The 6,656-nt window shown below is 35.2% G+C and overlaps 1 long non-coding RNA gene across 5 annotated transcripts; it reads right to left on the bottom strand.

Annotated features, from left to right (window-relative positions):
• Positions 1 to 3,278: 3,278 nt before the first annotated feature.
• Positions 3,279 to 5,605, bottom strand: LOC125781219 (uncharacterized). Of its 5 annotated transcripts, XR_007424436.1 has the most exons (6): positions 5,323 to 5,605; positions 4,359 to 4,691; positions 4,206 to 4,260; positions 3,898 to 3,956; positions 3,759 to 3,825; positions 3,279 to 3,559 (listed from the first exon to the last, which is right to left on the bottom strand). It is a non-coding gene; the product is annotated as an uncharacterized LOC125781219 (long non-coding RNA). The 5 variants fall into 5 exon arrangements; XR_007424437.1 differs by having other exon boundaries at positions 3,759 to 3,818; positions 4,359 to 5,605; XR_007424434.1 differs by having other exon boundaries at positions 4,359 to 5,605.
• Positions 5,606 to 6,656: the final 1,051 nt, after the last annotated feature.

Consider the following 6,656-nt stretch of genomic DNA (forward strand, 5'->3'; position numbering starts at 1 on the left):
ACGACATAGTACATACTTGCATACTTTCTTTTTTGCTAATTGCCCGTCTCCCTCGTGTCACTTTGGAGTAGTACATACTACATAGTACATACTTGCATACTTGCATGCTTTCTTTTTTACTAATTGCCTATCTCCCTCGTGTCACTTTGGAGTAGTACATACTACATAGTACATACTTGCATACTTGCATGCTTTCTTTTTTACTAATTGCCTATCTCCCTCGTGTCACTCTGGAGTAGTATATACTACATAGTACATACTTGCATACTTGCATACTTTCTTTTTTGCTAATTGCCCGTCTCCCTCGTGTCACTTTGGAGTAGTACATACTACATAGTACATACTTGCATACTTGCATGCTTTCTTTTTTACTAATTGCCTATCTCCCTCGCGTCCCTCCGGAGTAGTGCATACTACATAGTACATACTTGCATACTTGCGTACTTTCTTTTTTGCTAATTGCCCGTCTCGTCACGTCACTCCAGAGTAGTACATACTACATAGTACATACTTGAATACTTGCATACTTTCTTTTTTGCTAATTGCCCGTCTCCCTTGCGTCACTCCGGAGTAGTACATGCTACATAGTTCATACTTGAATACTTTCTTTTTTGCTAATTGCCCGTCTCCCTTGCGTCACTCCGGAGTAGTACATACTACATAGTACATACTTGCATACTTGCATACTTTCTTTTTTGCTAATTGCCCGTCTCGTCACGTCACTCTGGAGTAGTACATACTACATAGTACATACTTGCATACTTGCATACTTTCTTTTTTGCTAATTGCCCGTCTCCCTCGTGTCACTTTGGAGTAGTACATACTACATAGTACATACTTGCATACTTGCATGCTTTCTTTTTTACTAATTGCCTATCTCCCTCGCGTCCCTCCGGAGTAGTGCATACTACATAGTACATACTTGCATACTTGCATACTTTCTTTTTTGCTAATTGCCCGTCTCTCTCGAGTCACTTTCGAGTAGTACATACTACATAGTACATACTTGCATACTTGCGTACTTTCTTTTTTGCTAATTGCCCGTCTAGTCACGTCACTCTTGAGTAGTACATACTACATAGTACATACTTGAATACTTGCATACTTTCTTTTTTACTAATTGCCCGTCTCTCTCGAGTCACTTTCGAGTAGTACATACTACATAGTACATACTTGCATACTTGCATACTTTCTTTTTTGCTAATTGCCTTTCTCCCTCGCGCCACTCCAGAGTAGTACATACTATATAGTACATACTTGCATACTTGCATACTAATTGCCCATCTCCCTCGCGTCACTCCGGTGTAGTACATACTACATAGTACCTACTTGCATACTTTCTTTTTTGCTAATTGCCCGTCTCTCTCGAGTCACTTTCGAGTAGTACATACTACATAGTACATACTTGCATAAATGCATACTTTCTTTTTTGCTAATTGCCTTTCTCCCTCGCGTCACTCCAGAGTAGTACATACTATATAGTATATACTTGCATACTTTCTTTTTTGCTAATTGCCGTCTCCATCGCGTCACTCTGGAGTAGTACATACTACAAAGTACATACTTGCATACTTGCATACTAATTGCCCATCTCCCTCACGTCACTCTGGAGTAGTACATACTACATAGTACATACTTGCATACTTGCATACTTTCTTTTTTGCTAATTGCCCGTCTCTCTCGAGTCACTTTCGAGTAGTACATACTATATAGTATATACTTGCATACTTGCATACTTTCTTTTTTGCTAATTGCCTGTCTCCCTCGCGCCACTCCAGAGTAGTACATACTATATAGTATATACTTGCATACTTGCATACTTTCTTTTTTACTAATTGCCCTTCTCCCTCGCGTCACTCCAGAGTAGTACATACTATATAGTATATACTTGCATACTTTCTTTTTTACTAATTGCCCGTCTCGTCACGTCACCCCGGAGTAGTACATACTACATAGTACATACTTGCATACTTTCTTTTTTGCTAATTGCCCGTCTCCCTCGCGTCACTTCGGAATAGTACATACTACATAGTACATACTTGCTTACCTTTTTTTTTCCAATTGTCCATTTTTTAATTAATACAATTACGTAACTGTATTTATGATTTTCAATTGGTTCAGTCGTTGAGTGGGCGGGGTTTTTCTCCAGTGGTCCAGAAACAGGCTTATCTCCCTGTTCTGTTTTTTATTTATTCATTTCTTTTGTGTTTGTGCACATTTCTGTGAAGACTATCTTAATTTATTACTCTGTAGGTAGAAGTGTAGATAGTAGTGTTTAATAAAATACTTCTGTTGATGAAGAATCAACTCAGGCTTTTTATTTGTTCAGTAAAAGTGTAAAAGTACTGGTTTCAAAACTACTTTAAGTATAAAAGTAAAAGTAATATAAGGGGGGGAAAAATAAAGCCATTAAGAACAAAAGCTTAGGCCACACCCACAGAGTCCTATAGTGGACTAAACCCCTCCCCCCTTTCCCAACCCAAAATCACATTTTTCTAAAAGCTATGATGACTATAAATGTTAAAATATTAAAATGTTAACGTTGATAATTTGGGATTTTGCTCTAGTCTGTTCTCTAGTGTTTCAGCTGCATATATGCTGATTATAAATGAATGTATTTTAATAGAATGTAAATATATTAAAGATGTTTAGTTGAGTCTCTGCACTAGACTAAATACATCTGCTATGTTCTTGCTGGAGTGTGTGTGTGCGCGCGATGGAAACAGTATAAACCAATAGGGAGTCAGAATGGTATATGTTTATACTTCTCTACATCCAATCACATTCACTCTATCTGGATGGAGAGATTTATCTGGATAAGGGTTTTATTAAATGATGAGAAACTGGAAAGAAAACAAGCTGAAATAAAAATAGGAGAAATTAGCCTTTTATATATATAAAAAGATAAAAATAATTACTTTTTTTTTTTTTTAAGTACAGATATGTAACACCGATTGAATATAAACTTACTCTGCTACCCCCTCTATAAATTAAAGCACAACCACCAAACATTTTATTGGCAAAAAGACAGAAGTGCAACTTTAAAGCACAAACAAGCTCAAAACAATAGCTTTATTTAAAAAAACAAACAAACAAAAAAAAAAACAGCCTACAAATAAGAACAAGGTATTAAAGTATTAAAGCAGCAAAGCTCACAGAAATTCCTAATTCCAAGTGTTCAGACTTCAGGTCTATGCTTTCACTATGCACAAAACACACTAAAAACAAATGAATAAATAAAAATATATTTGTTTTAACAGTTTTAGTCAATTAAAAAAAAAAAAAAAAAAGTGGTACTGACTTAGCTATAGATAAAAAGATACTTAACACTTGGGCTAATCATTGCCCCTGCTAATACATATACTGAAGGGAACTGATATAAACCAGCCAAAACACATAAAGTACCTAAAGATACATTGAAGGACGGGGAAAAAAAAAAATCTAGAAAAATAAAATCAAAAATTGAGGCGTCCGGTTGGTCTGGAGGACGTCAGCAGGAAGTTTTTCCAGGTCAGAAAAGGTGAGGATTGGTCCGGGTGGCCAGTTTCAGGACTGAACACTGCACAAAAAAAAAAAAAAAAAAAAAAAAAAAAAAAGACGAATTAAATAAAAAAAAGGGACCATAGTTACCATGGGTTGTAACACCCTAACCCTTAAAAAAACATCCATCTAAATGTTTGGGAAGTTACAGATTCCTAGCAGATTCTGGACAAAGAAATACAAAAGTTTTTTACTTTACCATGAAGAGCTTACTCAACTTTTACTCAACACTGGTGTCCACTGTATCACAGCCTGCCAACAGGATCTGGGTCCTGAACCTAAAAGCTTAAAAAATTTAAATTGAAAAAGTAAGGGCAATAAACATTTAGAAACCCCAAATCCTAAAAAACTACTTACCATACAAGTAATGAGTGGACTCACTACCCAAAACTGTCTGCCAGACCAAACACCAAACACTGAAAATTCAATTAAACAAATATTTAACAAAAAGATGAAAGAGCAAATTTACTTGACTATTTATTTATTATTTACTTGAAGTGGCTACAAGCCTCCACAAAGACCAAACATGGCACAAAAAAAAACAGACAAAAGCTTCTATTTATCCCACAGAATTACCAGAATACTGCAAACAAAAACCTAAAATTATCAAAGGATTAGGATTCTCCCTTTTAGAGAGTTTTAACACCACCACTTTTGGTCTTCACCTTTGAATGAAGAGCTTACAGCCTTCAGCCCCTGACTATCTAAAAAGATGATTTCCTAAAAACAAAAGGGCAAAAACCTTAATTTCTCCAACTAAAAAAAAAGCAATAAAACAAACCTTAAGACCAAGTATTAAAAATATCAAAAATACTCACCATACAGATAAGAGTGGGCTCACTCCCCAAACCCTCTGCCAGACCAAACACCAGACACTAAAAACTCAATAAAACAGCAATAATTCATTACAAATAATTAATAACCAAGCATGAGGGGGGAAATAAAACATTCACAAGCTTCTATTTACCATAATACCATGTCTAACACCTACAAAAATCACCAGGATGCTGCAAACTAAAAACAGCAAAGGATTAGAAATCATTCCTTTGGGAAGTTTTAACTTCACCATGAAGAGCTTACTCAACTTTCTCAACTTTTCCAACACTGGTGTCCACTGTATCCCAACCTGCAAATGGGATCAGCTCCTGAACCTAAAACAGAGCTTAAAAAATTAAAACTGAAAAAGTGAGGGCAACAAAAACATTTAGACAAACCAAATCTTAAAAAAAAGTAATAGTGGGCTCACAACCAAACCCTCTGTCAAACCAAACAGACATTAAAAACTTCAACAAAATAAGATTAATGTATTACAAAAAAAGGGATCTAACAGTAACCCAGGTCACAGCACAAACAAATCCAGGTCTAAAACTAACTGAAATGTGAATAAATTAATCTTTAACATTTCTTTAACTAATACAAGGGAAGGCCAATAAGGTCACCAAGACAAAAAACAAAAGGGCAAAAATCATAATCTTTAACTAAAAAATGGGAGGAGAAAAATAATCTTAACTTTTTATAAATACCAAATGCTAAAACTACTCACCAAACAAGTAATAAGAGTGGACTCACTCCCCAAACCCTCTGCCAGACCAAATACCAGACAATAAAAACTCAATAAATCAAGATTAATTTAGAGACACAAATATGGAAAGTACAACTTCAGGGGTGAACACAACCCAAAACCACTAAAACCTGAAAATAAAATAAAACCAATTTACACAAACTACCCAACTCACTACTAATAAACCAGGAGAAAAGGTAATCAGACAAACCATTACTTACCCCCTAATTTACCCAAATATACACAAGAAAAACTACCAAAAAATCTAACACAAACACACAGACAATATGGAGGCAGCAGGTGGGTCTGAACAGGAAGTTGTTCCAGGTTAGGAAAGGGGAGGAGTCAGGCTTTTCCTGCTTCTTTTATAGTGAGAGCTCCCTGCTGGACAATTTCAGAACTGCACACAGCAAAATAGACAAACAGAAACGAATCAAAGGACTAATCCTACCATGAGTTATAACAATTACCAAACTTTCTATTTTACTTACATATATTAGGAAAGTATTTACACTTCATTATTTGATACCCCTGATAAAGTATAACAAAAAATACGATAAATTACTGTAATTATTACATTTGTAAAAAGTATCAACATGCATTACTCTGTAGGTAGAAGTACAGCTCTAAAAAATAATAAGAGAGCACTTAAAAATGATGAGTTTCTTTGATTTTACCAAATTAAAAACCTCTGGAATATAATCAAGAGGAAGATGGATGATCACAAGCCATTAAACCGCAAAATGAACTGTTTGAAGTTTTGTACCAGGAGTAAAGCAGCATAAAGTTATCCAAAAGCAGTGTGTAAGACTGGTGGAGGAGAACATGATGCCAAGATGCATGAAAAAAAAAACTGTGATTAAAAACCACCAGGGTTATTCCACCAAATATTGATTTCTGAGCTCTTAAAACTTTATGAATATGAACATGTTTTCTTTGCATTATTTGAGGTCTGAAAGCTGAAAGATGTCTAATTGTGAGTTTACTGAAACCATTCCTCATTTTTACCCCTAACCCTTGTTTTTGAGTGTCGTCCTTGTTGAAATTTTCCCAGTAAGAAATTGGATAAGAACCTGTCCAGAAACAAATAAATGCAGTCAAAATAAATAAAGAAAAGAAAGAAAAGAACACTTATCAGCTACTGTCAGTGCTTGAGTCAGTGAGTCTTTGCTATCATAACCACGGGAAAAGTACACCTTGTGCGGCTCGAAATGTGCTAAAGACATGTACTTATTATCTTAATAATCATGGGCGTTATCTTCAAGGTGGAATTTAAGGTGGAATGGGAAATAAAGCGATGAAATGCTACCAAGATTTACTACTAGTGATTTAGTGTGATACAACTCTATAATGGAATGGTTATCTTTCATTTTAACGGGGACATATTAAGCAAAACTCACTTTTTCGTGTGCTGTTTTATTTCCAATTGGGTCTTAACTGTCCCTATAAACCCTTTAAACACTATAAACACTCTAATCTACTTGTCTATTTGTGAGTCTATTTAGCTAAAAGATATAGTTATAATATTTATGTCGCACCATATGACAATTTATAC

This window comes from Astyanax mexicanus, chromosome 15 (assembly GCF_023375975.1).
Source record: "Astyanax mexicanus isolate ESR-SI-001 chromosome 15, AstMex3_surface, whole genome shotgun sequence".
NCBI lineage: Eukaryota > Metazoa > Chordata > Actinopteri > Characiformes > Acestrorhamphidae > Astyanax > Astyanax mexicanus.